This window comes from Heterodontus francisci, chromosome 15 (genome assembly GCF_036365525.1).
Source record: "Heterodontus francisci isolate sHetFra1 chromosome 15, sHetFra1.hap1, whole genome shotgun sequence".
NCBI classification, from domain to species: Eukaryota; Metazoa; Chordata; class Chondrichthyes; order Heterodontiformes; family Heterodontidae; genus Heterodontus; species Heterodontus francisci.
In genome coordinates this window covers 58,359,420-58,370,087 of record NC_090385.1, presented here as the reverse complement: position 1 = coordinate 58,370,087, position 10,668 = coordinate 58,359,420, and positions in this window count along the sequence as shown.

Here is a 10,668-nt window from a genome sequence, read left to right as displayed (position 1 = left end):
CCATTGTATACTTAGGCACACGCTCACACTCACACCAAGCTTCATGAAGGTGTATAACCCACGTGTATTTTATAAAGTCATTGCAAGATGCCTGTAAGGGAAGTGGATCAATACATTCAAGCTACTTGGCATGACTATACTTGTGGGTTAGGAGCTGAAGCAACTTGTTTGATCTTAAGCACTGGGAATTAGTTAGGCTAGTGGACTAGGAGAGAGGGCACTTCATACTTGTCATCAAACTGGTTGAGGTCAATGCCCCTCATTGCTAGTGGGGCTGATGACTAGTTCCAAGGGAAAACCAAACACTGATCATTCTGTTTGGCCAGTATGTAGCTCATTTGCTTTTGGGATGCGAGCATTGCTGGCAAGGCCAGCATTTATTCTGCATCCCTAATTGTACCTTGAACAGGTGGTGATGAACCACCTTCTTGAACTATTGCAGTTCATGTGGCGTGGGGGAATTCCATGATTTTGACCCACTGACTGTGAAGGAACAGTGATGTAGTTCCAAGTCAGGATGGTTTGTGACTTGGAGGGGAACTTGCAGGTGGTGGTGTTTCCATGCATCTGTTGTCCTTGTTTTTCTAGGTGATAGAGATCATGGGTTCGGTAGCTGCTGTCAAAGGAGTTTTGGCAATTTGCTGCAGTGCATCTTGTAGATGGGACATATTAAAATAAAAGCAAAATACTGCAGATGCAGGAAATCTGAAATAGAAACAAAGTGCTGGAAATACTCAGCAGGTCAAGCAGCATCTACGGAGAGAGAAGCAGATTGGACACTGTTGTGTATGATTGCTCAGTGATTGATTGCTCTGTGCTGTGTTTGTAAGACTGCTCACTATGCTGTCAGTCAATCCTGAGTGGGCATGGTTCCAAAAGTGAAACTAAGACAGATCTGGGCAGCAAGCTGAATAAAGCCTACTGTTAAGATCAGGTGAGAAAGGTGTCTAGGGTTCCCTCTAGCCTTCACCTGGTCTTACCGTAATAGGGTTTAATTTTAAACACACCATGTTTTTAGCTCCCCCTTGGTGAATCCATATTCACTGCTTTCCAATTATGAGGCAAAGAAACCAGCACAAACAGGTTTTCTTAGGTTTAAAGAAGAAAGGTTGAAATTTATTAAACTTAAACTCTAATTGGCTTACGGCTATGGCTACACAATGTGCCATGCTAACCTGACTACGCGATACACACATGCAGATAGAGACAGAAAAAAGCAGAATAAAATAAAGTGGAAAAGTATGAGGCACTCTCTGAAGAGGGTTTTTATTACGGTTCTTCGAGCCCACTGTAGAGTCCTTGATTGTAGGTAGATCTTGCTCTTCTTTGGGGCCCAGTATTCTTATTAAACCTTGTTCACTGTAGGAGACCTTTCTCTCTTGGGGTTCATGCGTCTTCAGTGGATTTGGAGCTCCGTGAGAGAGATGGGAGCAGACAGGAAAGGCTGTAGCGAGCCAGACAGGAGAGGTCTTTTCAGTCCAGGAGCAAACTGCAGTCTGAGTTCAAACTGTTTGCACAATTCAGAAAAACCAGGTTGCCAAGCAGGCTGGTAACATGACCAGTTGGTCTGACCACGTCTGTTTGTGGATTCTCTGGTCTTAGCCGACCTTGGAATGTCTCCTCTTACACAACACCTGGTGCTTAAAGTCTATTGTGGGTTAAACTGGATAAGGGAAGTAACTTCTTTGTATCCACAAGCACTGTCTATTAATATGCAAATGTCTTTCCAGCCAAGGGCCTGGTGATTTTCTAAACAAGTCCTTTCTTCACTTCAGCAACAGTTTTCAAATCAAAGTTCATATGACAAAATTAATATGCCTCATTCTTGACAGGTGGTGGTCTAGCATGATACTATGCACACAAATGCTTGGGGTGCAAAACATGACATCTGGTCAGGAGTGTGATGGAATACTCTCAACTTGCCTGGATTGGTGCAGCTCCAACACTCAAGAAACTCAACACCATCCAGGACAAAGCAGCCCACTTGATTGGCACACCATCTACAAACATTCACTCCCTCCACCACTGACGCATAGTGGCAGCAGTGTGGACCATCTATAAGATGCACTGCAATAATGCACCAAGACTCCTTAGACAGCACCTTCCAAACTCGCAACCTCTACCACCTAGAAGAAGGGCAGCAAATTCATGGGAAAACCACCACCTGCAAGTCCCCCTCCAAGCCACGCACCATCCTGACTTGGAACTATAATCGCCATTCTTTCACTGTTGCTGGGTCATAATTCTGGAACTCCCTTCCTTACAGCACTGTGGGTGTACCTACTCCAAGGACTGCAGCGGTTCAAGAAGAGTGCTCACCACCACCTTCTCAAGGGCAATTAAGGAAGGGCAATAAATGCTGGCCTAACCAGCGATGCCCATCTCCCATGAAAGAATTTTTAAAAATCTGGTGATGAAGAGGGCGAGTAATTAAAATTTGCCAGCCCCAGCAGATTTCCAGTCATCGCCAGGAGATCCTCCCATTCCGTGGGACAGATGGATTTCTTGCACAATATGGGCATGGACGGTACAGATGTAGCAGCGACCCACAAAAAGGCAATACTCATGCATTGCCTCAGAGCCGAGGGCCAGCGCATATTCGAGCAGCTAACGGTTGAAACGTCTACATTATATAAGATGCCACTACCAAACGCATCTTCCGCTCCCGTCAGCATTCCGAAGGGATCGTTCCCTCCGTGACACCCTGATCCACTCCTCCATTACCCCCAACACCTCGTCCCCTTCCCATACAATCGCAGGAGGTGTAATACCTACCCTTATACCTCCCCTCACTATCCCAGGCCCCAAACACTCCTCTCAGGTGAAGCAGCGATTTACTTGTACTTCTTTCAATGTAGTATCCGGTATTCGCTGCTCACAATGTGGTCTTCTCCAGAGGAGGCAGTGGCGTAGTGGTATTATCACTGGACTAGTAACCCAGAGACCCAGGGTATTGATCTGGAGACACGGGTTCAAATCCCACCACAGCAGAAGGTGGAATTTGAATTTAATTAATAAATCTGGAATTAAAAGCTAGTCTAATGATGGCCATGAAAACATTGTCGATTGTTGTAAAAACCCATCAGGAAATCTGCTGTCCTTACCTGGTCTGGCCGACATGTGACTCCAGACCCACAGCAATGTGGTTAACTCTTAGATGCCCTCTGAAATGGCCTAGCCAGCCACTCAGTTGTACATAACCACTACAATGTCAATAAAAAGGAATGAAACCAGACGGACCACACCGCATCGACCTAGGCACCGGAAACGACAATGGCAAACCCAGCCCTATCGACCCTGAAAAGTCCTCCTTACTAACATCTGGGGGCTTGTGCCAAAGTTGGGAGAGTCCCACAGACTAGTAAAGCAAGAGCCTAACAGTCATACTCATGGAATCGTACCTTACAGACAATGTCCCAGACACTGCAATCACTATCCCTGGTTATGTCCTGTCCCACCGGTAGGACAGACCCAGCAGAGGTGGTGGGACAGTGGTCTACAGTAGGGAGGGAGTTGCCCTGGGAGTCCTCAACATCGACTCTGGACCCCAAGAAGTCTCATGGCATCAGGTCAAACATGGGCAAGGTAACCTCCTGATTATCACCTACCGCCCTCCCTCAGCTGATGACTCAGTACTCCTCCATGTTGAACAGCACTTGGAGGAAGCACGGAGGGTGGCAAGGGCACAAAATGTACTTTGGGTGGGGGACTTCAATGTCCATCACCAAGAGTGGCTCGGTAGCACCACTACTGACCGAGCTGGCAGAGGACTAAAGGACATAGCTGCTAGACTGGGTCTGCGGCAGGTGGTGGGGGAAACAACATGAGGGAAAAACATGCTTGACCTTGTCCTCACCACTCTGCCTGCCGCAGATGCTTCTGTCCATGACTGTACTGGTAGGAGTGACCGCCGCACAGTCCTTGTGGAGACGAAATCCCGCCTTCACTTTGAGGATACTGTCCATGTTGTGTGGCACTATCACCGTGCGAAATGGGAGAGATTTCGAACAGATCTAGCAATGCAAAACTAGGCACCCATGAGACGCTGTGGGCCATCAGCAGCAGCAATGTACTCAACCACAATCTGTAACCTCATGGCTCGGCATATCCCCCACTCTACCATTACCATCAAGCCAGGAGACCAAACCTAGTTCAATGAAGAGTGCAGGAGGACGTGCCAGGAGCAGCACCAGGCATACCTCAAAATGAGATGTCAACCTGGTGAAGCTACAACACAGGACTACTTGCATGCCAAACTGCATAAGCAGCATGCAATAGACAGAGCTAAATGATCCCATAACCAATGGATCAGATCTAAGCTCTGCAGTCCTGCCACATCCTGTCGTGAATGGTGGTGGACAATTAAATAACTAACTGGAGGAGGTGGCTCCACAAATATCCCCATCCTCAATGACGGGGGAGCCCAGCATATCAGTACAAATAATAAGGCAGAAGCATTTGCACCAATCTTCAGCCAGAAGTGCTGTGTTGATGATCCATCTCGGCCCCCTCCTGAAGTCCCCGGCAACACAGATGCCAGAATTCAGCCAATTGGATTCACTCTGCGTGATATCAAGGAACGACTGAAGGCACTGGATACTGCAAAGGCTATGTGTCCTGACAATATTCCGGCAATAGTACTGAAGACCTGTGCTCCAGAACTTGCCGCACCCCTAGCCAAGTTGTTCCAGTATAGCTACAACACTGGCATCTACCCGGCAATGTGGAAAATTGTCCAGGTATGTGCAGTATACAAAAAGCAGGACAAGTCCAACCCGACCAATTACCGCCCCATCAGTTTACTCTCAAATCATCATTAAAGTGACGTAAGGTGTCATCAAGCAGCACTTGCTTAGCAATAACCTGCTCAGTGATGCTCAGTTTGGGTTCCGCTAGGGCCACTCATCTCCTGACCTCATTACAGCCTTGGTTCAAAATGGACAAAAGAGCTGAACTCAAGAGGTGAAGTGAGAGCGACTGCCCTTGACATTAAGGCAGCATTTGACCAAGTATGGCATCAAGGAGCCCTAGCAAAACTGGTGTCAATGGGAATCAGGGGGAAAACACTCTGCTGGTTGGAGTCATACCTAGCACAAAGGAAGATGGCTGTGGTTGTTGGAGGTCAATCATCTGAGCTCCAGGACATCACTGCAGGAGTCCCTCATGGTAGTGTCCTACGCCCAACTATCTTCAGCTAATTCATCAATGACCTTCCTTCAATCAGAAGGTCAGAAGTGGGGATGTTCGTTGATGATTGCACAATGTTCAGCACCATTCGCGACTCCTCAAATACTGAAGCAGTCCGTGTAGAAATGCAGAAAGACCTGGACAATATCCAGGCATGGGCTGATAAGTGGCAAGTAACATTCGTGCCACACAAGTGCCAGGCAATGACCATCTCCACCAAAAGAGAATCTAACCATCTCTCCTGGACATTCAATGGCATTACCATTGCTGAATTCCCCACTACCAACATGCTAGGGGCTACCATTGACCAGAAACTGAACTGGAGTAGCCATATAAATACTTTGACTACAAGAGCAGGTCAGAGGCTAGGAATCCTGCGGCGAGTAACTCACCTCCTGACTCCCCAAAGCCTGTCCACCATCTACAAGGTCCACTTGCCTGGATGGGTGCAGCTCCAACAACACTCAAGAAGCTTGACACCATCCAGGACAAAGCAGCCCGCTTGATTGGCACCCCATTCACAAACATTCACTCCCTCCACCACCAACGCACAGTGGCAGCAGTGTGTACCATCTACAAGATGCACTACAGCAATGCACCAAGGCTCCTTAGACAGCACCTTCCTAACCCGCGACCTCTACCACCTCGAAGGACAAAAGCAGCAGATGCATGGGAACATCACCACCTGCAAGTTCCTGTCCAAGTCACACACCATCCTGACTTGGAACTATATCGCTGTTCCTTCACTGTTGCTGGGTCAAAATCCTGAAACTCCCTAACAGCACTGTGGGTGTACCTACCTCACATGGATTGCAGTGGTTCAAGAAGGCAGCTCACCACCACCTTCTCAAGGGCAATTAGGGATGGGCAATAAATGCTGGCATAGCCAGTGACGCCTGCATCCCATGAATGAATATAAAAAAAACATTGGGGAGACCAAACGCAGATTGGGTGACCGCTTTGCGGAACACCTCCACTCAGTCTGAAAGCCTGACCCGAAGCATCCAGTTGCTTGCCATTTCAACATTCCCAACACCCCCCCCAACCTGCTCTCATACCCACATATTTGTCCTGTGCTTGCTGCAGTGTTCCAGTGAACATCAACGCAAGCTCGAGGACCAGCATCTCATTCTCTGTGACCCTGTCCTATCAGCACTTTCCCTTTTGTTATCTCTTGCTCACTCTGCTTTCTTTGCCAGTTCTGATGATGGGTCACTGACCTGAAATGTTAACTCTGCCTTTTCTCTCCACAGATGCTGCCAAACCTGCTGAGTATTTCCAGCATTTCTGTTTATTTCAGATTTCCAGCATCTGCAGTATTTTGCTTTTATAGTCATGGAGGATAATGGTTTGACTTTGGAAAAGGCCATCACAGCTATTTTGATTCTTTTTTAGAATGCTGGAACCACTCAGCAGGTCTGGCAGCATCTGTGGAAAGAGAAGCAGAGTTAACATTTCGGGTCAGTGACCCTTCTTCAGATTTCCAGCATCTGCAGTATTTTGCTTTTATCTTTTTTTGGAATGTACCAGTCTTAACCTTGTTTTTCAATTTTTAGCTTTCGGTCAGGGCTTTTCATTATTCTGCCATTAACACTCTCTCTGGACAAATGCTTTGTTTTTTTATTACGGTCATTACTACTCCCTTCTCCTTTTGTTCCCTGACAGTTGTGTAATTTAATCTCTCCTGCCCTCCACACTACCACAAACCTTCTCTTTCGTTCTTCTTTCTAACCCCCTCCCACCCTTTCACTTGCTCAAAGCCTATTACATTTCTAATCTTTGCCAGTTCTGATGAAAGGTCATTGACCTGAAACATTAACTCTGTTTCTGTCTCCACAGATACCTCCAGACCTGGTGGATAACTCCAGCACTTGCTGTTTTTATTTCAGATTCCAGCCTCCACAGGATATTGCTTTGACATTCTAGACAAGTTGTTTACGAAGTGAGGTTTGTGGGAGATTAATTTGGACGATGAACTCCAGTTTGTTTCAAGTTCACGGAATTCCTAGCAAGTTACAGAATTCACCACCATCTGATATTGGGATAGAACCTGCAATCGAATGGTGTCATCAAGTGTTGCGAAAGGGTAATCAAAGACAGTTTGAGAGCTAGCATGTCAGAGGGGAAAACCTTTGAACAATCCATTTGTATCCTACTTCGCATATATTGATCCATCCCCACACTCTCTGACCGGAAAGACACTGGCTGAACTTTTATTGGTTGCAACATTCGCACGCTGCTGACCATTCTTCAGTCATCAACGCCATTGAATGCGAATGTCAGAACAAAAGCAGAAGAAATCGCAAAGCGACATGGCAAAGGAAAAGCATACTCTGATAAGCAAACGCGCTCAAGGAAACTACAGTTTGCAGTTGGAGATTGGGTTTGCATCAAATGTCCAAATCGCAACCACAAGCTCGTGTCGTGTCTATCACGACCTAAGCAGATCAAGCAGATGCTCAGTACTTACACTTATCTTTTAGATGATTATACCAAGTGGAATGCGATATACTTGATTGAGAGCAGACCTGGAGATTGACGATCATGACTACGAGAATACATTTCCTTTTCTGATTGGCAATCACGGTGTTGATCTACCTCAGCAAGATGATCACGCTGAACCACAACCACGTCTTCATTGATCTTGGCACCATTGTAGAAGACCTCCATATCTTGAAGATTATTTCTGTACTTAGAGGAACAAATGGACTCTAAGAAATAGCTCAACATATATTTTGATATTTAATGAGGTTTAATTCAAAATAAGCTCCTTAGTCTACAAGGGGGAAAAATATGTTGTGTTTGATTGCTGTGTGCTGTGTCTGTAAGACTGCTCACTATGCTGTCAGTCAACTGAGGGGCGTGGTTCCAAAAGTGAAACTCAGTCTGATCTGGGCAGCCACCTGAATAAAGCCTATAACACAGAAATCGTGAGTCTAGTTTCTTCATGCTTGACATACGTAACATCAGTGACAATGGCAGCAGTGTGTTTGGTGGTGGAGGGAGTGAATGTTTAAGCTAATGGATGGCGTGCCAATCAAGCGAGCTGCTTTGTCTTAAATGGTGTCAAGTTTCTTGAGTGTTGTTGGAGCTGCAGTGATCCAGGCAAGTGGAGAGTATTCTATCACACTCTTGACTTGTGCCTTGTAGATGGTGGACACACTTTGGAAAGTCAGGAGGCAAGTTATAGATGGAAGACTTCCCAGCCTCTGACCTTGTCTTGTAGCCACAGTATTTAAACAGCTGGTCCAGTTCAGTTTCTAGTCAATGGTTAAACCCCAGGATATTGAAGGTGGGATATGCAGCGATGTTAATGGGGTTGAATGTCAAGGGGAGATGGTTAGATTCTCTCTTGTTGGAGATAGTCATTTCATGGAACTTGTGTGGCATGACTGTTACTTATCACTTATCAGCCCAAACCTGGATGGCATCCAGGTTATGCTGCATGCAGATATAGACTTGCTTCAGTATCTGAGGAGTTGCAAATGGTACTGAACACCATGCAATAAGTGAACATCCCCACTTCTGACCTTACAATGGTGGCAAGGTCATTGATAAAGCAGCTAAAGGTAGTTCAGCCTAGGACACTAACCTGAGGAACTCCTGCAGTGATATCCTGCTGCTGAGATGATTGACCTCCAACAACCACAATCCTCTTCCTTTATGCTCAGTATAACTCCAACCAGCAGAGTGCTTTCCCCTGATTCCTATTGACTCCAGTTTTGCTCAGGCTCCTTGATGCCACACGTGGTCAAATGCTACCCTGATGTCAAAGGCATTCACACTCACCTTACCTCTAGAATTCAGCTTTTTTGTCCATGTTTGGACCAAGGCTGAGTTAGTCAGGTGAGGAAGGGTCAAAGTACTTCCCTTTCTTGCTCTCCCTGTTTGATCACAGCAGGTGTAATTCGGTCTTAAAGTGGATGTACTGGCCAATGCAGTAGGTGATTGATTACTTACTTATGATCATAACAAGAACCAGACAGGTTTTGTTGAGTTAAGAAAGAGGTTAACTTTATTGCACCTAAACCAAGCTATTAAAAAGAAAAACTATGTACCAACTTTTAGATGTTTACACACACAAATATGTTAGAGTGAGGAAAGGTAGATTGGTTGTGTTACACCCCATAAAATAGAAGGGTATACAGTTTGTGGGGTTTGGTGATTTGGCTGGCTTCTAGCTGAATTTGGTAGTCCTGAGGCTTTTAGTTTGAAAAGCTAGATGACTGGTTCAATTGGTCTCTTGGAGACAGTGATACAGATAATTCCTTTGAACAGGGTTTCTGATTGTAGCCAGAGGATGCAAAGGTGGTCAGTCAACAGGCAGAATTTAAAAGCTTGAAATACAGAGACAGACACTTGTGTCTGCCTGTGTCAGAGTCTAGTTGCTTCTCCCCTCTCTGCTGCAGAAAGACAAGCTTAAAACCACAGATGTGGAGGGGCTTGTCATATGACAGTCAAACATAGCTGTATTTCTCTCTTGCTTAAAAAGAAAAGAGGGGTAGTTCCTTAAAACTTCCTGGGTCTTGGTTCTTACTGGGGCATGAGCAGACATTTTGTCTCCCTGCTCACAAGCATGTAGTGTAGGATACAGAGTTGCAAATTAGGTAGCCATCTTAAGCTGCCAAAGTCATTCTTTTAGCTGGTCATTTAAAAATGTCTGGTCAAAAAATATAAATTCAGATCTCCAATCAGTGGATTAAAGAAAAAAAATCAAACAAAGCATATTGGCATAACAAAAGAAAAAGGTTAACTTTATTGTACCTAAACTGAACTAATAAAATAAACTATGCACCAACTTTCACACACACACACACACACGAGGTTTACATACACAGATACGTCAGAGTAGGGAAAAGTAGATTGGTTGAATTAGAGTCCATAGGAAAAAAAAAAGTTATACAGTCTGTGGTGTTTGGTGATTTAGCTGGCTTCTAGATGGATTTGGTGGTCCTGAGGCTTTTAGTTTGAAGAGTTAAATGACTGATTCAGTGGGTCTCTTGGAGACAGAGACCCCCACAGGTCTGCACATGGGGTCAGAGTCCAGAAGCTTCTCTGCTGCAGAAAAACACAAGCTTAAAACCACAGATGGGGAAGGGCTCATCACCTGACAGTCACCCAGTGGTTCAAACATGCTGGCACTGTTTCTATTCTTGTTAAAAAGAGAAGGTAGTTCCCTTAACCTTCTTGGGTCTTGGTTCTTGCTGGAATGAGCACCCATTTTGTCTCCACCTCACAGGCCTTGCAATGTGGGATTATAGTGTTGCAAATTAGGTGGCCATCTATGAAACAAATTTCTTCATTTTTTTTTCTGGGATGGGGAAAGGCTATTTTGAAATTTCTTGAAATATTAAGCCATCACAAAAAGGGGTCTAGGGCTCCCCTCTCAGCCTCTTCCTGGTTTAGCCATAATAGGGTTTAACTTTTAAAACACTGTTTTTAGCTTGCCCTCAGTTAATCCTTGCTCACTGCTCTCCAATT